This window comes from Ambystoma mexicanum, chromosome 10 (genome assembly GCF_040938575.1).
Source record: "Ambystoma mexicanum isolate Mex_15411 chromosome 10, UKY_AmexF1_1, whole genome shotgun sequence".
NCBI lineage: Eukaryota > Metazoa > Chordata > Amphibia > Caudata > Ambystomatidae > Ambystoma > Ambystoma mexicanum.
In genome coordinates this window covers 190,594,058-190,615,388 of record NC_090932.1, presented here as the reverse complement: position 1 = coordinate 190,615,388, position 21,331 = coordinate 190,594,058, and the positions used below count along the sequence as shown (strand labels likewise).

At 46.1% G+C, this 21,331-nt stretch overlaps 1 protein-coding gene across 3 annotated transcripts in view; it reads right to left on the bottom strand.

Annotated features, from left to right (window-relative positions):
* BIN3 (bridging integrator 3) overlaps positions 1-21,331 on the bottom strand; it is a 381,110-nt gene that overhangs the window by 232,380 nt on the left and 127,399 nt on the right. Inside the window, exon 1 of one of the 3 annotated variants that reach the window (XM_069617697.1) lies at positions 5,777-5,917. The exons of the other annotated variants lie outside the window; for them this stretch is intronic. The gene's annotated coding sequence lies outside the window, so the exon portion shown is untranslated. Of the gene's footprint in view, positions 1-5,776; positions 5,918-21,331 lie in introns of those variants that run through there. 3 annotated transcript variants of the gene reach the window in all.

Genomic DNA, 21,331 nt, shown 5'->3' with positions numbered 1-21,331 from the left:
CTAGGCCAGAGTTTAGAAAGTGGAGAATGTAATGAAGAATGTGTGATGGGGTACATTCGATTGGGTTTAGATTTTTTGACTGGCACTATGTTACAAATCTTTTCCATTTGTTAAACTAACAGTGTCTGGTGCTTGGTTTACGTGCCTCTGAGGATTTCCATACACCTTTGAGGTAGTCTTAAATGACCAAACTCTATGACTTCAGGAGCCAAGCTGCCAAGTTCACAGATTGAGGATGTGGGTGTAACGTTGTCCCCCCGTGTTGGATGAGCATGTTGAAGGGGCACGGGAGCTTGATTGGCTCGTACATGGGCAGTTTGCGCAGATGCGTAAACCAAGGTTGTCTCGCCCACATAGGAGCAACCAGGATTAGAGTTACTTGTTCCCAGTGCATCTTGTGCACCATCCTGCTCAGGAGCGGTGCTGGGGGACAAGCGCAAGCAAATTTCCTTGACCAGCTCATCCACAGGGGGTTCCCCCTTGGATCTGGGTTGGGGAAACCTGGATGCGCAATCTGAGCATTATGTGTCTAGGCTTGTGGCAAATTAGTCCAAAGGAGGATAGCCCCACAGGGAAAATATATTGTCCAAAATGTTTCTGCTGAGCTGCCACTTGTGCTCTTCAGGTAGGGGGATCTCTGCTTAGCGAGTCTGCTAGAGAATGGAGTTCCCCTAGTATGTGATGAGACACTCGGAACATGTTCCGCTGGAGTGCCCACTTCCAAATGTTTTGGGCTAGCCTGGAAAGACTTGGCAAGTGTATGTCTCCCTGCTTGTTTATGTAAAACATGGCAGTGCTGCTGTCTGTGAGGTCTTGTACGGTTTGACCGGTTAGATGCACGTGAAAGGTTTGTATGGCTTTGAGCACTGCTAGCAGCTCTAAAAAGTGTATGTGATTCTGGGCTGGGATTTGTGTCCACCGGCCATGCGCTGTGTGGTGAAGGTAATGGGCTCCCCATCCGGAGAGTTAGGAGTCTGTTGTAACAATCGCTTGCACTAGGGTTGTGAAATGGTTTTCCCTTTAACAGATTTTCTTTTGTCCACCAGCGCAGCGCTTGAACTAGGGTGAGCGAAACAACCACTATATAGTTCCATTGACCGCTTGCTTGAGACCACTGTTTCGCTAAACACTCTTGCATTGGGCACATGCGCAACTGTGTGTGCGGAACCAGGTAAATGCATGAAGCCATCCTCCCGAGCAAGGGCATTGCTTTGCATACCGTTATTTGGCGACCGGCTAGATACTGAGTTATTTGCAGCAGTATGTTTAGTACTCTTTCGTTGCATGGGAAGACAAGCCTCTCCTGTTTTTATGATAGCTCCTAAGAACTGTTTGGTTTTGCTTGGAACGAGACTTTTTCTTGTCGATTGAGAATCCCAGTTGTAACAGAAGATTGATTGTTCTTTGGGTATTTTGCTTGCAAATTTGAGGTAATTCCCCTAATATCAGCCAGTTGTCCACATAAGGGAGCACTGGGATTGATTCTCTGCAGAGGTGCGCCGCCACCATCGCTAGTACCTTGGTGAATACCCTTCGAGCGGAAGCTATGCCAAAGGGTAGCATCTTGAATTGATAGTGGTAATATTTTGAGGCGCAGGAATTTTCTGTGCACTGTGAAGATTGAAATATGAAAGTAAGTATCTTTCATGTCCAAGGTTGCCATGTAGTCCCCCCGTTTAAGCAGTGGGATTACTTCTTGTAACGTAGTCATGCAAAATTGCGGAGGCTTGACATAAGTGTTCACAGGGTGCAGGTCTAGTACAGGGTGCATTGTTAGGTCTTTCTTTGGCAAGTACATTGAATAGATACCCTTGTTTACCGGGAGGAGTTCTATGGCGTCCTTTAGCAGTAGTGCTTTGATCTCTTCCAACAGAATGCACTGTTACTCCGGCATTGTTTGTCTTGGCGGGTGGTTGGGAGGTGTTTGTATGAGTCCTATGCAATAAACTCCTGCCACGGTGGAAAGTACCCACTTGTCTGACGTGATCCCCCCCCCCCCCCCCCTCCCATGCGTGGGTAAACTGAGAAATGCGTCCTACGGGAGAGGAATGGGAGGGGAGCTGTAGTGGGTGGTCATTGCTTTGGTGGGGTGGAGCATCCTCTGGAGGAGCAGGATCGGCCTCTACTTCTGGACCTTCTGTGCACCCGTTGAACATTTTGTCGGAAGGACTATCCCTGCGAGGAACCCCAAGATGAATTTTGCCCGTCTTGGTTGTAATTTGGAGGACCGCTGGGAGTTTTGCCCTCTAAAACAGCACGTATTAAACCCACCTCTCTGCACAAAGGGTTTGAGTTGTCCCAGGGATTTGAGCATGTCATACCCCTCCTTAGCACTTTTCAGTGCGTCCTCGACCGCTTTACCAAATAAGGCATTAGGCTCAATTGGCATATTTAAAAGGGTGGATTGGGTTTCCAGCTTGAAATCCGATTGGGTTAGGCATGCATGCCTCAGCTATTATCCGGCCTGCATTATCTGCTGCATCCAGATTGTTTTTAGGATGCAGCTTGCTACCGGTTTACCTTCCACTACTACTTGTAAAAGCTGTGTCTTTGGGGGCTCTGGGACCAGTCCATCTGTTGTGCTGTGGTCACACTTGTGGCAATCATAGCTTGCCAATTGCGTAGTGCTGTTAGCTATCCACACTTGGTAAGCAGTCAAGGAAGCTACCTTCCTGCCTAGGGTGCAAACCTTTTTGCTTCCTTTGTCAGCGGCGGGCACTTTGGCAGAGGCTAAAAGGTGTGCCCACTCTTTTCCTTGTGGTGGTCCCCATAAGAGTCAGGCTTTAGCTACCCCTTGATGTACAATGTGTCTGACGGGGCAGGTCTAAACATCTTCTCAATGCGAGAGTGGACTGCCTCGTCAGATTGGGGGTAAGTAGAGAAGGCTGAATGCGCCTTTGGACAGATTGAAGCAGTGAGATGAACTGTGCTGCAGATCATTTATCCCTGAGGATGTCTTCTTCGAAGTCTTTATCGACTTGTGTCTCCTGGGTATCGATTGTAAAATGTTCTGCAGCTTTTAAAAGATCATTATACTGCAGCTGGTGTCCACAGGGGACTTAGCCACTGGTTTGTCAGTATGGTCTGGGGATTGGATGATGTACACATTGTCATAGTATTGATCTGTATCCCCCCCCCCCACCTCCTCCAGCCCCCCATACCCTCCTTGATCTGGTAAGGAGCCAGTGTTTTGGAAAGTGTCATAATAGAATAGGTCAGACATCTTGGTAGGTAGATTTACTAGGTTGTGTTAGGTTCAGGAGGGCTTTTTTGGCATTGGGCTGCTTGTTAACTGGTTCGCCCTGAAGGTGCCCCTGGAGGCTGGTAAATTCATCTGGGTGTTGATCCAGAAAATCAACAAAACTAGACATTCTCCTCATAACCCTACCAAACTGTTCCGGGGTCCATTGGGAGGAGCTTGGTACTGTGGGAGCAGGTGCAGGCAAAGGCTCTCGAGTAGGGTGCCGTTTGTGATGCATTGCCCCAGAAAGGATGTCCCTAGGGGCAGAGTATTCCTTATCCTTTGCAATCTGTGATTTAAAGGGTAGAGGCGTCGAGGATGGAGTTTTCTGACGTCTTTGCTTTGAGGAGGGTGTCAGAGATGTGTTTTTTTAATGAGTTCCCTCATGTTTGAATTTTTAGCAGGGGCTGTTGATGCGCCCTTCGACAGACCCAGAGGACTTTCGTGATTAGCTCGCAGTATCGTAATTGGACTTTGGTGTCTGTTTTGGTGGACTATCATGTGGCGAACGCGATGGCCCAGAGAAAAGACATTTTTTGGACCTTCCATTCGACACCTCGTGTGGCTGATCAGTCGATTGGCGGAGTCGACTGTCGGCCCTGGGGTGTGTGCTTAGTGTGGCGTGCAGTGAAAGTGCCTGAGCCACCAGGTGCTGTCTCCGTAGCAGAACCGCCGGCCTGCCTTTTGGAGTCAGGGACCTGCACGTGGGAAACCATCGGGTCTCGATCACCCTCAGCGTCACTTAGGACGCTGATGCTGCCATCGCTGGAGGCTTCCTCAACATCCATGGCAGCCATGGCCTGCATGGCGTGGTGGGCCCAGTGTTTAGTTTTCCGGTCAGTTTTTGGCCCGAAACAGTCTGCAGGACTTGCACTGTTTTTAAGTATTATCCCTAGGGAGGTAAAGGTTACACACTCTGTGTGAATCCTTATAGGGAAACTTCCTGTTACAGGAAGGACAGAATGGTGCGTTTTCCATAGTATGGAAAGATGGCAGCCTGGCAGAATAAAAGGAGTTAAGGGGAATAGGCATTCTCTAAATGAGATGCATTATGATCTCCCCCCACTCTCCTTCCTGTTAAGGGCCGAGGTCCGTTGGGGCCTAGGTAGGCCGCGCACAAAGTTCATTGAGACAGGTTGTTGTCGTTGACAAATGGTCTTGGCCTCGAAAGGGTTAGGGTTGGTTTGCAATTCTTTGTTTTTGGGGTTATGAATTATCCTGGGATGAATTTAGTGTTTATTTTATGTTTTGGGGAATGGCAGGCACAAGACATGTTTGTCCTTAACTACTCATGTTACAGAGTGGGAGCTTACCAATCCATCATGGAGGAGAGGAATCTGGTCACTGATTCTAAACTGGCTTTCATTGTCCAATTTTGATTTGGAAGGTCCTGCTAATGGAGTTCGCCTTGTTTTCTGACTGCAGTCCTTAGTCTCAAAAGGGGAAGATTTGAGTGAAACTCCTGCAAGGGACAAGACATCCGGTTACAACTGGTGAGGGTGCAGCGATTCAGTTGTGAATTAAGCAAGATTCTAATTCAGCTCATGAGACTCATTTGTCTACAGTAACAGTGAAGATTGAAAAGGTTTTGCTAGTTTTAAGTAAAGTGTGTCTCTTCAGAAAAAAGTTGTGCTAGCGCGATCTTTGTGAGAAATCCGCTTTAGAAAAACGTCTCAGGACTGTTTCTAAGTCCGACTAGTGGATCGGATCTGAGAGCAATTTCTACTCCGTTGGTTCAGAATCACAGAGAAGGAGTTAATCTGCGTGCATTGAGGCAGAGCACATGAGCGAAGGAGAACATTCCCTGATACGCTTCAAGTCAGTCACAGCGTAGGGACAGTAATCCTCTTACGCATGTGTGAATAAGGGAAAGCTGCGTTCATTCGCGTCTCCCTCTGTTTTTGCTTATTTTAATTATTGTGAACATGCGTGAAGACTGCGGGTTAGCATTTGCCCCAGCGAACTTGCGTCTTTGTTTTTCGTTTCTTGGCAGTTTAGCGCACATGCGTGGGAGATCACAGGATAGATTTTCTCAGATCCGTCTTTTTGTGTGATAAGGCGTCAGCGTGCATGTGCTATAGGGCAGAATAAAGAGTATCACTAGTTTTCAATCTCAGCAATACAAGGAAGATCAGTAGTCTGAATTCGGATTAGTTAAAACTCTTACTCATAAAACCTCTGGACATCCTTTTAAGGTGAGATAAAAGACTCCGGACTGGAGGAATACATTCAACAGTAATATTGTAAGTTATCCAGAAAGTGCAATCTACCTAATCTCAGTTAAAAGTTGTAATGGTCAGAGAGAATTTTTTCTAGATCTCGAGTTCTTTTCCTGAAAGCAATCCAAAGGATTGATTTCAGGAAAAGTGTGCAGATGAGACTAAAGAATATAAACTCTGAAGTTAAAAAAGAAAACTGAAGTAAAGAAAACAATTCTTAGTCCTCAGCCTCAATCAGAGGATACACAGGTACATTACTTGTCAAGGGCGAAAACATGTGGGTAGAATGGAAATTCATTTGAATAATATAGCTTACCTGTTTTCTCTATCTTTCCACCTCCTGCAGATTGGTGAACTGTCGAAAACCAGAATCTGTGTTCTTTCTTATTTTATCTACTTCCGCTGGAGAAGTAGGGATTACAGTTGTTTCTTAATTCAACTGTGGACCACACTTTTCTGGGAGACTGTGGGGTTCAGCAGTTTCTGCGGATTGAAGAAAGCAGGAGATCTTGCGGTGTACGGTCGTCAAAAGGACAGAAAGAAAGTCTAACTTTAAACTTTGTATAAGTAATGGCTTTAGCCAGACTAAGGAACTCTGCAACATGCGTCGACTATGAAAAAAACAATCTGAGGGACCTTGATGCATGAAGGGCCATGGGTACAGTGGACGTCACACTAGGGATAGTATTACTGGCACACCCCGTCGACGTCGCTTTTTCAAAAACAAAACATGTAATACTCTGCAGCTACCACTAGATGTCAGCCTATGCATAGCATGTGATCCAAGCATATATCTCACAGAATCCCCAAACTACTACTGATTAGATTGGTTCTAGTGACTGTTCCCATTAAAGAGAAGTTGTTTCTCATCTACAGGGATGAAGGAAGGTAGGCCAGCGGGTCTTACATTTGGCTTTTCCAGCTCAAGTCTGTTGTAGAATCAAAGAAGCCACTAGGAGGTTTTCAAAAAAATAAAAATCTCCTTTGAGCAGTGGAAGACACATTGCACTCTATGTAGCAATAGGTAAATCCGGTAAATCCATTAATATCAATGGTAGTCATAGCCCATTCAATACCGCCATCATAACCCACCACCTCAACCCCCCACACCCCATAACTGCCCCATCTCCTCCATCGATCTGTATATGGCGACACTGCGGCCGCCTTGGCTTTGTGAAAGCTCAGTGGGTGATTTGATCAAGATGTTGACTAGCGACTTCGCTGTACCACACATGCTTTATACTTGCTTAAAACACATCTATGCACGCAGCAACCACTTGTTATCAAAGAGCAGGTCGAACCCCTTTTCTTGGGTCCGATAGTTGGAGAAAAGCCCATTTGGTCTTTGTAGTTTGACCCATCAGAGAGGTGAATATCCTTGAGAGCCCAAGTGGCCATAGGAGGAGTTTGATATATACGTTGTTATGTTACTTGGCATTTATATAGTGCCTTATATATCATTGGTATGACCTCAAAGCGCTGGTAGGTTGAACGCCCTTGGGAACTGAAGTTCAAGTCAGTAGAGAGAGAGAGTCGTATGGTGCGTGCGCGCACCGGGTATGTGCGCAGCTGGTGTGGTTGTTGCATCATAGCTGCTTTTTAGTGGTAGGTGTGGTGCTGAGGAGATCAGTTGGATGTGTTCAGTCTGGAGGGTGGGCACACAGACTGAGTTCTGGCTGCGTTAGGCCTGAGGAGATGCCCAAGCTAGCAGGTATGTGCTCAGCTAGCTGTGTTTTATGAGGATGATGAGGTGTTCATGGGGTCATGTTAGTATGAGAACAGCTAGGCCGAACTTATCGTAGTATAGCTGTGTTCTAGTTGAATGATGGTGCATAGGAGAGAGTGAGCGTAGTAGTGTGATATGGTGGTTATCAGTAAATCGCCTGTGACCAGGCACGAGAGCAGGACAGGGGGGCGGGGGAGGAGTACATATCGGCATACGTATATAAAGCGACAGGGTGGATAGGGGGTAAACATGTGATACAGATAACATGGCGATACAGGTATTTAGCATATATAGGAGATACAGATCCGTACCATCTGCAGCAGCATCCGTACCATCTGCATCGACCGCAGCGTCTGCGCCATCCGCAGCGTCTGCCCTGTCCACGGCATCCGCAACACCCGTGGCATCCGGGTCATCCGTCGCACCCACACCCTCCGTACCTTCCGTGGCATCCATTCCGTCTGTTACATCACTCCAATCTGTCCGTTCCAACCACTCCATCCGTTCCATCCACTTCATGGAGAAACCATCCACGCTATTCGTTCCATCCACGCTATCCATTCCATCCACTTCACTCAGTTTATCTGTGTTAGTCATTCTGTCCGTTCCAACGACTCCCTTTGCTTTTATTTCCTTTGCTCAGATAAACTTAGATTTGTGTTTGCTGTGGCTATTCATTCCATTTGCTCTAAGCATCGCTTCTTTAAGGGAAGAGCCACGTTTTCAGTAATTTGCGGAAAGACAGGTGGTCTCCGGTGTGTCGAATGTGGGGGTGGAAGAGAGTTCCATAGAGTGGGAGCCAAGGCTGAGAATGATGGTCCTCCTATCCTGACTGAGTTGGTGTTTGGTATCATTAAAAGGAGGGCAGAGCTTGATCTTAGAGTGTGCGCTGGGTCATAGGGTTTTAGTTTGTCCTGTAGGTATAGAGGGGCCGGGCGGCGGAAGCAAAGGTGGAAGGGGGTTGGGGGTCATTTGTTTCCTATTGTTGAGGAAGGATGCTATCCACTTAAGAGCGTTTCCATGGATTCCTAGGGAGTGGATGCGGTCGAGGAGGATTGAGTGGTTGACTGTGTCAAAGGCGGCAAAGAGGTCTAGAAGGATTAGTGAAGCGCATCTTGCAGAGTCTGCAGTGATCTTAAGGTCGTTCCAGATTGAGGTCACAGTGGTTTTGGTTCCATGTCGAGGTCTGAAGCCTGATTGTGCAAGGTCTAGGAGATGGTTGTATACGACAAAGGCATTTAGTTGGGAGTAGGCAGTTCGATCGATGAGTTTAGCAAGGAAACTTTTTTTTGAGATGGGGCAGTAGTTTTTGGGGTCGAGAGCATCGAGGGAAGGTTTTTTTAAATTTTTTATTAGGAGAGGTTTGACATGAGCAGTTTTGAAGGCGTCGGGGAAGATTCCCGAGGAGAGGGAGTCATTTATGATGGTTCTTGCGTACTCTCCTGCGCAGGTGGATGAGAATATTTCTTTGAGGATTGAGGCGGGGAAGGGGGCTAGGAAGGAGCCAGATGGTTTCCGGGCAGAGAGAAGTTTGAGAAATTGGTCTCTTGATATTGGTGTGAACGAGTCGAAAGTGGGTTGGGTTGCAGTTGCTGTGGCAGGCGGGGGTGACTGGTAGGGCGGGTGGATTACGTGGCGGGGACATGAGGGCCAGTTTGTTGAGAGAATTTGTTCTGTCGAGAGCAGTGGTGTAGAAGTGGAGAGAGAGTAAGTCGCAGAGTGATTGAGATGGGGTCGATTGGGTGGTGGTACAGGTTGGTTTGGTGAATTCAGAAATGATTTTGTGGAGTTCCTTGCTAGAGTTTTCACAGTTGAGAATTTGAGAGTTGTAGTGGACTTTTTTGCTTTTTGGATTACGGCTTTGTAGAAGGCGATGGTGCCGGGCTACAGTGGATCTAGTCAGGTTGGTTTTATCTTTCCGCCATTTCCGTTCGAGGGATTTATACAGTTTTGCAGTCTTCCGTTCTGGTGTAAACCATCTGGGATAAGGGCCACAGCGAGCGGAGGATTGGCAAGTGGGAGTGAGCAGGATTAATGAGATATTGAGCCACGAGTCAAAAGGAGTCGGTGGTTAAGGGTTCATTACGTGGGGTGGTTGGGGGAGGATTTTGAAGCAGCGCAGGTACTGGATTCCAGCAGCGGGCAAGGGGACTGGCTATGGAGGTCTACCTTTATCTCTCTAGGGAGGCAGTGAGTGAACATAGCACCCAGTGGTACACGATGCATTATTCAAAGAGAGAGCTGGTCAGCCAATGGCTGATCATCCATCCTAGTGCACCCAGGCACTCAAGAAGTGCTCACACACACAAAGAAAGGCAGTGCACACTATCCCAGACCAGCATTCTGAATATACTAGTAAGAGCAGGGTTCATGCTGGCTACACACCTTAGACCTGGTATACACAGGTACCCAATGACCAAATACGGCCCTTCCTTCCCTACAGTGTCAAGGAATGGCCATGTGACCCAACCCCTCAGGTCTTTGAAGCAAACCGAGATTACTTCCATTTCGTGAATCAAGGAGTGGGTAATAAATGGGCCCCAGCCACGTAAAACGGTTCCTGTGAAATGAAAGCCACAACGTTAAATACCAGCCAATGTACACATAAAACACAAAACCCGCCGCCCCCCAAAAAAAAAAAAAAACACACCCCCAACAGGACAGCCATTCACATAAACCAACCCAGGTATTGGGCATCACCGTTACGGATAGAACAAGCCAGTGCACACAATCAACCCATCTGCAACCCAACAAAGATGCCAGTTTCTACTGGTTCTGGACCCATCCTTCTACCCTCACTAGCAAAGCCCATCCTCTTTCTTGCAGCGCCACATGAGCGCCTTGAGACTGCCCCTAGGTGGTAGCGGTGCACGGTATAGTCAACATAACATAAAATAACACAAAGAAAATAATACCAGCCTAGCAAAATGACTAACCGGGAGGGGGTATTTACTAAAACTCCAAAGCTCTGAGAAGCACTCCATGGACCTGAGAGGGCCCCCAGACAAATATGGAGTTCAGGTAAGGGCACTAGAATGTCATTTGTCGTCCTATAGTTGTAGAAATGTTCCCCATTGGAAATGAGACAATGTTGGTCGGCTGACCAGTGGTTTTGCAGATGTCCACAGACTACAGGGACACCAGAGGGTGTGCATCGTGAATCGCTCATCTACCCAATGCCCAGAGGTAGATTATCAAAGTGTTCGTTCCAGGCACGTCGGTTCACGAAAGACTAATCAACCCAGTGAGTATAAATCACCTTTTACAGGGCAAGATGAAGGATCTGGTCACGCTGGGACTTGAGCAGAAATGGCGCTGGAGCAGGACATGGATGGAAGCAGCCTCAACACACAGATGCAGGCCCAATACCCAAGCACACCAGCTTCAAGTACCAAGGAGAGAAAAATAGCCTGGACAACAATCCCAGGATGGAAGGCCTGCCCCAAGCAGACAAGGAGGTCCGGTGGAAGAACAAAGCAGGACGTTCAGAAACTGAAAACCTGGACCTTGGAACCAGAGCCCAGCAAGCATGGGCAAACCTGGTCCTGACGAGCATTGGCAATGCCTACAATTTGGGATCTTGTGTAGGCACTTGCCAGGCACTGCAATAGCAGTATTAACTGGCTATTGATGGTAGCAGGTGCAAAATGGTGCGAGTACCTGGGCATCTAACCGAAGTGCCTGGCAAATGCCTAATACTTGCAGACAAGCCAAAACGGCTGGTTTTGCCAATGCTTGTTCTTAACAGGACTTCAGCGAAGGACATGCATAGAGATTGTAAATTGAGTGGCTGAAGGCAGACCTGGCTGGCATTTGTATTACACCAGCAGCGGGTTTACAACTCCAATCAAGTCATTAACTCTCTGCAGACTGCTTTGAAAAAACACTGGCAGGCACTTAGTGAAATGTTTGATGGTAAGGATCAATTAAAGCGAGCTGAACCAGTTTTTCCACGAGTAGCTGTTTTGGGTGGGGAGCGGTAGGAACTGGTTGGGTATGGCCATAGGGATTAGCATGGCCAGTCAATGGGTGGGCAAATAACCAAACACCCACAAGCTGCATGTCCCTCCTCATATACCATTTCTCCTCATCTCTACTCTAATGCAATAGTTTTGACTTGTAGGTGTCACAAGTGACACCTGTGAGAAACCCTATGGTATGGTCACTCCTACTCCCCTTGGATCCTCTATGCAGGTGGCCAGGGAAAGGCAAACATTTAGATCCCCGACCCTGGTGGTGGAGAAGCGATCACCTGGGTGGAGGGTCCTTGAGGATTGGGAGTGGGAGTGGGATGCCCCTAGGCAAGACATGGTATCCCCTTTTCCTAGTAACAGGCAACCTAACCTTCCCCCAACCTTTATAGGCTGTTACAAGCCGATTCCACACACAACACCCGACAGTAATGAGATGAAGAAGAGGCAACTGAGTAATAAAGATTACCCCTCTTCACCACTTAGGTACTGAGACGAGGAAGCTGCATCAACAGTGGGAAGGTCAGGCATGTCTGCCTTACTATGGCCAGGCAGATGTAATTAACCTGACACACCTGCAGCCTGTTAAAGGGCTGCAGGTGCATAAAATGAGCAGCCAACGAGGAGAGAGCGCGCCTGCAAGGAGAACCAGCAAAGAGCTGTGAAGGAGAAGCAGAGAGACCAGCAGGGAATCCACTCTTCGTGGAACTGGACGGCAAACCAGAACACCGGCAGACCCAGGCCTCAAAAACCGCTGTCCGTGTTTGCAAAAAGCAGCAAGGCAAGTAGGGCTCGCATTGGTGGTGTTCCCTGCCCCAGAAGTGGAGCAGAGAACGCAGCAGAAGCAGTCAGGAGCAGGCCCCTGCTGAGTGTCGGAGGGGCACGCAAACTCCGTTGAGCTCCAGGATGACCCGCAGGCAACAGGAGCAGACCGCGGGTGAGTCTCAGAGGGACAAACAGGCACCGAGGAGCTCCTATCAGGACCGCAGGCAAGTGCCCAACCACATATTGAATGTTGAACTACTTGAAAACTTAATCTTGCAAGAAACCAAGGTATGCTGAATACCAAACTATTTTCTTTATACCAAACTATATGAAAATGCATTAGAAGGCATTGAAATGAACAAACACATTGAATTGCAAGCTCTAAAACACCTTTACCTTGAGACAATGCAAGCGTGCCTTCAAAATTGAATTTGATTAAGAAACAAAGGAATACTTTTGAACTCTGAATTGGAACTCAAATCACAGTAAAGCCTGGTTGCACAGTGAATTAAATTGAACTTTACAATTGACTACAGTAAAGACGAAAGAAAGCATGAACACTAAATTTCAATGAATAAATGCAGCGTGGTAAGACATCTACTTGGTGAAGGGTGTGCGATAAATGGTGGCAGGCCCACGAGGCAATCTAGGAAAAGCCAAAAGGATACAAGATTGCACCCTAAAAGCCAGGAGACCAGCACAGCAGAATCAAGCAAGGGTGACTTGGCGCATAGGAGCAAGTGCCAAGGAACTTGTATGTTGGGCTGAAAAGTCCAGGGACCCTGGTTGCGTAACCTCCGATGGGTGGACCGTGTAGCCAGACAACTGTGCCTAGACCGGAGGACCCTGAATGCTGAAAGCGAAGGACACCCAGAAATCAGCCCTATGAGAGTCCAGGAATCCTGGTTGCGTGACCTGTGATGGGTGGACCTTGTGGTCCAACAACTGCACCTAGACCAGAGAATCCTAATTGGTTAGAGCCATTACGAAACAAACTCAACAAAACCACTGCACACTTTTGAACTATACTGGTTATCTGGGGAACAGAATCCTGAACCCTTTTGTTCTGGATTGTGCTACTTAAAACCTGGAGAAGGGTACCCCAAGGATTGGTCTTTAACTATATTGCCTTGAACTGAAGGTGACCTCTGAGAATTTGCTTTCATGGAACTTCCTTATGCTTGGGGACGGGGAGCAGAGAGAAATCTGAGCTGGAAGCAGTGCAGAACTTTGAGTTAAACACTGTTTCTCTTGAGTTTGACATTCCTATAAATTGGTGTAATATAGTTGTGAGGGCAAGGATAGGTTTTTGACACAGACTTAAGTTGAACTCTTTGACACAGACTTTTCTTAGTTGTGTTCCAGTCAGGAAATCCCATATTAGCATAGGGCAAGTTAGGCCTTCAACCATCCCGACATTTCAGTTAAATAAACATCTTTTGTTTCAACTTGAAGTCTGTTGTCTTGTCATACTTCATGATGCCTTCACACACTTAATATCCCAAACTAAAAATGCAGCAGGGGCCCAATCAGTAAAAAATCCTCCAGCAGGCAAGTTAAGCTGCTGACCTTGCAAACATCCGACAGAGCCGAGTGTAAGAGCACGGTTTCCCCTGTTATGCACCTGTACTCACAAGGACTGGCCTAATCTGCCGTCCAATCACACTAGGGAGTTTAAAACGAACGTTTTAGCAGATTGCCAATCAGGTTGATCCCAAAAATCACCAAACTTCCAAGCCCACCCCCACAAAATGTGTACTAGTTTGCCCAGGGACGAGTATCCAGCATAAACCAGGTCACACCACTCCTGTGGGTGCCATGATGGGCCCATCAAAATTCCATGTGTGCAAAGAGTCCCGTTCAGCCTGCCTCAGGGTTTCCCCTCAACAAAGAAGATAAGCCCTTAAAACAAAATGGCCGAGAGTAGGACTTAACAACCCATTTGTAAACTGATGGCTACGATAAAGTTTCTTTAGGCTACTAATGTGGTAAATCAGCTTGCAAACCTGGTGAAGCCAAGATTATATTGGCCATCAACCTACTCCCTAAAGCCAATGCAGGGTTATAAAACCATCGGAGGCCAGAAACTGACCAATTCGAAAGTGTCCCTTCCTAGAAGCCATAGAGGCTACCATAGGACCATATACTTAAAAAGAAAAACAGGAGAAGGCGCCAAGGGGACTTTAGCAGAAGTCCCTCTTGCCTCCTAAAATTAGTCCGAAAATCTAAAAACCAAAGGGGTGGGGGCAAAATGAAAAATGGTCCCACCGATAAAATTAAACCGCGGAAAACGGAAAAATGTATTCTGCCTTAACACGTGGCATTGTTACTATTGCTCCATTTCGCAAAATCACTGTATTCTGGCAGCTGGTAATAGTTAACTACTTGGGACCGCCTGCCTTGCATCCTCCACTATGGTATGGCTGGCCACACTAGCAGCTCGCATGTCCTTGAGGTACGCCAACTGTGCTGAGCAGTATAGCTGTGATGAGTTTTGTATTGTTGGTCCTGCTGCAGTGCAGCTATTAGTGTGTTCCTGGTCATGCTGCCAGCATTCAATTACTGGTAGACAGTACTCCTGTATCTGCACTTTGTCATCTTGTGCAGAGGCACACCAGAAGGTAGATCACTGCTACGGTTGGTAGTTTTCTTTTGCAGGCATGCAATCAATGTGCCAACACTCATTCACGGTTCACACAGGTGTTAGGCAAGATTGTGTGCAGTACCCTTTGGGAGACTACAGCAACCTGGACCTCCTGGCAATAGAAACCCAACCTTTGGTATAGGTCTGTACTACACAGGTTGGTAGTGTGGCTGAGCAGCTAGGCTCATCTCAAGAGGGTTAAATGTGAGCAGTAGGGCTTTTACACAGATTCACAGTGACATGTTCAAACAAACTCTTACACTCAAGGTTTCTTGATTAACAATTATACATTTATTTAACAGTCAGTTCAATAAGACTTCTTCAGAAGGGAGCAATATATAAGCAACACACAAGTAAACTTCAGAATACACACTCTTAGTTTCTCTAAATCAGCAAGTACCCTTTTGGGATGGCACAGAAGGTTCCTACACCCGGAGACGACTTACATAACTAGGGCACTGGACATTAATATATCACTGGTACATCTAGAGCAATACTGATGTCAAATCAAAGAGTTTGGGACTAAAAACACAAGTTACACAAATATACGGAAGCAGGAAAGTACTTTTAAACCCCCAATGCAAAGTAAAATAACCCTTTCCTGGGGAAAGGTAAAACACAAAGTCAGAGGTAAGAAGAGTCTTTCAGGGAGCCAGGCCAGCCAATGTCAATTGAGCAAATGTCTAGGTAAACTGACACTTCTTGAAAGTAAAGGTCTTGCACAATGCTTTAGAAGTCTTTGCAGAAATAAAGAATCACAGGGGGGCCACACGCTGGGAGGCTTGTGAAAGGCAAAGCTGCAAGCAACTCTGCAAAAGCAACCAAGACAAGTCTCAACTGAGAACAAGCAAGGCTACACAACAAGAGGTAAGTCCCCTTAGTGTTACAGTACCTTTGGTTAGAAGAAATGGTTCCAGCCTGGTTTCTGTTCCTGTACAGATCTGCAGATCCTGTTGTTCCTGGGCCTCAGTCGTGGGGACAAGAGGAAGGTCATCTGGGGAACTCCTGCACTGCCATGGGAAGGTCAGCGGCAGCAATGAGCAAACTTCAATTCAGTGGCACTTTGCAGTTTCAGCTCCTTGCGTCTATAGCAAATAGCAACAGCGATTCTCAGATACCACTTCAGACTTTCCTTGCATCTGGGGTCCAGCACTCTGTTGAGGTGGCTCAGGCTGGTCAGTCCTGCTTCAAGGGAGTTCAGAGGATCTTACTGAAGCTCGGGTCCGAATTTAAAAGCGATGCACTCAATCTGATGTTCCTCTCCCTGGCACTTCGGTGCCTGCAACAGCAATGGAAATACAGCCAGCTCCGAGAGGATGTCCAGGCGAGTTCACTTTGGGGTCGATTGGTCCCACCAACCAAATGGGAGAAGTTGTCCTTGCAGGGCTTCTCTAGTCAAAGCGAATTCGGAGTTTCAGCACAGCAGCAGGGCTTCAACGGTCCAGGAGTTGCAGCAGGCGTCTTTCAAGTTCTCCTTCCGATTCCTTCGTCCAGTGGTCGACTGCCTTCAAAGCCAAAAGCCTAGCCTTTTATGCAGGTTTCTCCCATTCATTCCAACCTAGCTGTCAATCACACAGCAGGTTGGCTGTCCTCCAAGGACCGCCAGCCGGCCAATCACCTTTGATCGCATTCCTGTAACAAAGGGGATTAAGCACAGGGATTTTCGGTCACCTCCCTCACTTCGTGCCCCTGCCGTGAATCCCGCCAAAGACAACTAACAAAGGGACCACACCTGGTTTGGCGCGCAGAGTCAATCTCAAGAAGGACCTTTCCAACAAGAAATGGCAAAAAAAAGAGACTATTGCGCCATTGACAAAATGGACAGCCATGGGTGTTTTACTGCAGTTGCAATTGCAGCCCGCAGTACAAACACAATGGTAGTAAAAAGTGGACCACTGTCACCAGCCATTAATTGTAGAAAGGGCAACATAAAAATGTTACATGAGAAACCAGACACCTCCAGCACCCTATTGTAAGATAGTGTGTGCTGGGTCTAGAAAGTTACAAAATGTAAGTAAGAGTTAGTCAGACTCCAAAGTCAAAGGAAACACAAAGTCCAAGTCACAGAAAAATACATGAGTGTGAGAAAAAGGTCTCACTCTCTCCAGGTTAGAAATTAAAAGTCCAGCAAAAGAGTTGGGAGTCTCTAAGGTAGAAGGGAATTAGCACATGTCTGCGAATTCTCCCCAACAGCAGGCCTGCTCATCTCATGTAGCACTACTGCACTTTTACTGCTAATGGGTTAACCTTGGCTGCTGAGTTTTCCCGTGCCCAGTCAGATGGCATGAAGCGCTTTGGTTGATTGCCTGTGGTGCTTGGGAAGGGTTAACACTAAGGTTGCTGGAAGGAAGTCTATGGCCAGAGGGAGCCTGGCCATCTGCAGGATTCTCACCACACCAATTGAATCTCTCATTGCCCCATTGAGGATGCGCAACTCTTGGCTCAGCAACCTAAAGAACCGGAGGAGAACTTCAATGAGAGCAATGGGGGAGAAGAGGGGCGCGAGCAAGAGTGAGTGAGGACAAGTCTTGAGTCTAGCCCCTGGCAGTTGCACATAAGTACATCTGATGAGGCCTGGAGATAATTTGCATCATTTTTCCATAGGGTCTGGTAATGCTGGCTTTTTGACATCTAGCATTATGGTTTCAAAATTGGTCATGGTACCAAGCCCAGATTGCAGACATGGCTCAGATGGCGGAGCTACTGATGTCTGTAGACAGGGCTGTATTTCATCGATTCTCATGTTGATACAGTTAGCGCCCTTCCAAACCATTTATCATTTTAGATTGCTGGCCCATTTCGAAGACCTTGCTGGGACTGTGGGAGGGGGGAATACATTAGTTCTTGACTCAATATCATTTCCCTGCATGGCAGCACCCAGCAGATAAGCATGGGACACTACATGTCCCCTTTCGTTCCTGTCCTCTCTGGGGTCCCTAAGAGTTCTCCCCTCCATTGCTTAATGTACATGGCAGATCATCGGGTGGATAGCAGCCAGAGGCATGGTCTACAATTGCATCAGTAAGCGGATGACAGATCTATGTCGCTTTCTAAGATAGTACCATAACAGTCATTTAACTGGACAGCCTGCTGGAATGAAGTTGGCATTTGGATGTGGGCAAATTTGCGTAAGTCGAATCTAGCCAAAACAGCGACAATTAAGTTTTTTGCAAAAAGATCAAGGCTTTGCATGTAGCATTTCTGATGGCATAAAATAATGTCTGTCAACCCCTCCTTGTTTCACATCTTGGCATCTCAGCATGCTGTTTGACAAATGTGACAAGATCTAGGAAGCCCTCTCAGCCTGGGGCACGGGGGAGAGTCCGACCCCAGAGGGGGACAGTGGCAGTTTGAGGGTGGGGAGAGCGAATTCCTGTCCACTCCACCAGTATTTATATGGTTAGTATGTCCTAATTAGGAAACCTGTGTCCCTTGCACACTTTCAAGATGCCCTAAGCCTAAATTCATATTTATAGGTATCTGTTTTAGTCTCTACCTCTCATCCAGGAAAAGAAGACTAAACAAGCTTTCCTAGTACCATTTGAAAATTAATATAGGAACTTAATTCAAGACTTTGAATTATCACCTCTTAATATGAAACACATTTCAAATATCAGAATAATGTAATTTGACAATTTTAGGATTTGTATGAAAAACAATCAGTGTCTATCAGTTGAAAATTGCCCCAACGCGTTTTGAGTATGAATCACTCTTCATCAGGGGCATGAATTCATTTGCATTCAATTTCTAGAAAGCAAAAAAACATTTTATACAACCATTAGCATCTGTGAATATGTCTAAGTTAGAATTCATCAAAAGACAGATATAATTTGAATTTCCCTTGGAGGTTTTACACGTGTTTACTATTTGCCCGTTACACCATGTTATACTTACAAAATTTGTATAAATAGTTGATGTGGGAATTTCTGAACATTGCCCTCTTTTGTACTCGGACCAGCCAGTGAGAAGATTATGAATAGTCATGAAAATCAATTTGTTTCTAATGGTATAACATTCTAGTCTAGAGCTACTCTCAATGGGTGTATAACCGCGTCCTTTGAACTATATTCATGTTCATACAAATGTAAATGGAAGAAATACTTGGCTATGTGTCTATGTCAAGATGGTCTTACCTAATAATCATCAAAAGATCTCTTCTACTTTTTGTGTAGCGTCAGAAAATCTCTCCCTCAAATCTATCTCCGGGTTAAATGGAGCCACGGTAAGTTCAGGCTTCTTGTACCAAAGGCCCGTAAAAACATATCACTAGTTATCACAGGTATCCAATATACTAGTATTGGCTAAGTTCTGTTTAGCGGGCATGTGTGCAATTTACCAAAGTATTGACTGCAGAAGTCTTAGTAAATATCGATTTGGAAGCAAATCTATTTGATTTTTAATCCCTCCAGTCTCTTTTAGATTTATTAAGAAAAGAATCTATGAATAAGAACTTCTGTTAATGACGAGCTAAATTCATAATTTGTCTTTTCTTAATAAATCTAAAAGCAACTATATTGACCTTTAGATTTCTGTATATGACCCGTCTTGCCATATCAGACAGAACCTTTCTCTCCACTAGTGAAAGGACTCAGATCTCCACTGGGAGACCGGAGAGATAAAGAATCAAATAACTTTGCTTCCAAATCGATATTTGCTAAGACTTCTGCAGTCGATACTTTGGTAAGTTGCACACAGGACTCTAGGTAGAGAATGCAACCCACACAAACTGCCATTTACAGAATAGACAGTAGGCGATCAATATTTTCCATCTACTAATACAGGGAATAGGGACGCTTGGGTTCGTGTGGGAAACACTAGAGAGAAAAGGACAGTCCTGGTGCAAAGCAGATAAAAATGCACAAAAAACCTGTGAACAATCTCTGAGAGTTGAAGTATTCTTGGGCCATCCGTGAAACTAAACACTTGTGTGTGCAAGAGTCCACAGTGGTTAATGATGGGCATTTGTATATCGGGACGATGCAAGTGCTGCAACCTATATGTTGCTTTCAACCCGTGAACAAATCCTCCATGCTTTGGAATGAATGCAACTGCACTACAGAAACAGGCTTTATGAAAATAGATCTGTGTGCCCAATGCTGAAACTACAGGGATGCAGAACGCTGCAGCTCGAAATCTGTAATGTGGCTCGTGCTGAAACATGTCCTCCGATTTTGTGAGATCAAAAGTGGCCTGTGTGAAGTAGGCCATTTTGGTCTTTAAGGACTTGCAGAGACTACGGCCACTGTCTACAGCTTCGCGAGGTCCTTGGAAAGGATGCACTTCTTGATGAGAAAGGGACTTTCATCCGACTGTGGAACTTTTTTTTCTCCCCCCTCAAGTGCAGTTTGATTTGTAATGCCCAGGCCAATGCCTAAAGATGCAGTCATTGCCCCTTTTCCATACAATAAAGATCCCCTTTGTATGCCGAGCCCGCCCTGAATGCTACACACAAACCAGTGTGCAGATTTAAGTGTGCAGATTTAAAAATGTGTAAGTCCCTGGAGTGAACGTGTAGTACTTTAAAAATAACTTTGAATGACTGCAGGGGTAATCTAATATTGTTTGTCTACAAGCTGAGGACTGGTGTCTGTGCATTGGGCCAGTGGATGAAAACCAACCAGTTGAACATGTGGTCAATATCCAAATCCAGTTCCAGTGTCATGGCCTCAGGATTCCTCCACACCAGCACATCTTGGTTTACAGCTGCTATTCCACTCTTGATGGCTCAACCTCAATAGAATATAGTGGTTACAATGTTGATATCTCAATATTACTAAAGGAATAATGTATTGAAAATGATAGTCATTTGTCTGGTAGCAGAACTCAAGAGGAGAGATATTTGACCAAGTTCACTGACAGTGAGTTGGGTGAATCGACAACAGTGTCTTTCACAGGACAAGTCACTTGTTCTTGCAATTCTTTTGTGGCAAACAAATGTTATCTCACAGCCCAAAACATGACCCACAGGTCCACAATTCTGGCAGTTTCAAGGTTTCATATGGCTTACTTAAGCAGTCAACTTCTTTAAGAAATGCTCCTCGGTGGTATCCCAGGCTAAACCTTTGCACTTTCAGGAAGTCTTAGTTCCCTGTAACTGTATTTCTCCAGCATTGGTATCTTTCACAGATTCAGATGCTTGAATATTCCCTGTCGTCAGACCGGGAATCCTCAGTGATAAAAATATATATATTTTTTTAATATACATACATTGTTCCATAGAGCATGCATATAAATACCTCATTGTGGTGTATGAGCCATTCTATTGTGTAGTCCCTCCACCTCACTTTCGTCCTTTATGGCCCCCACCAATGAGGTGGCAGGGATTAAGCTCCTGCCTCAGTCAGCCATCTTCAGATTTTGAACCGTAAAAACTACAGCATGATGGGTGCTGAGCATAGGAGCAGCCTCTCAAGGGAGGTGGGTGGGCGCATGTGAATCTACGAAAGATACCAATGCTGGAGAAATACAGTCACAGGTAAGTAACTAAGACTTCTCCAGCATTGGATCTTTCATAGATTCATATGCTTGAATAGAGTTCTACCTTATGCAAAGAGGTGGCGGAGCACTGCCTGTCTAACTGTAGATTCTTTGTTGGCATCTTCTGCCAGGCAGTAATGTTTAGCGAACGTGTGCAGAGTGCTCCAGGGTAGCGGCTCTGCATATGTCTTTCAAGGCTAACCCTGCGTGGAACGCTACTGATGCCGCTCTCCCTCTGGTGGAGTGTGCCGAAGGCGGCTTGATGAGAGGTTAGCCCTTCACTTGAGG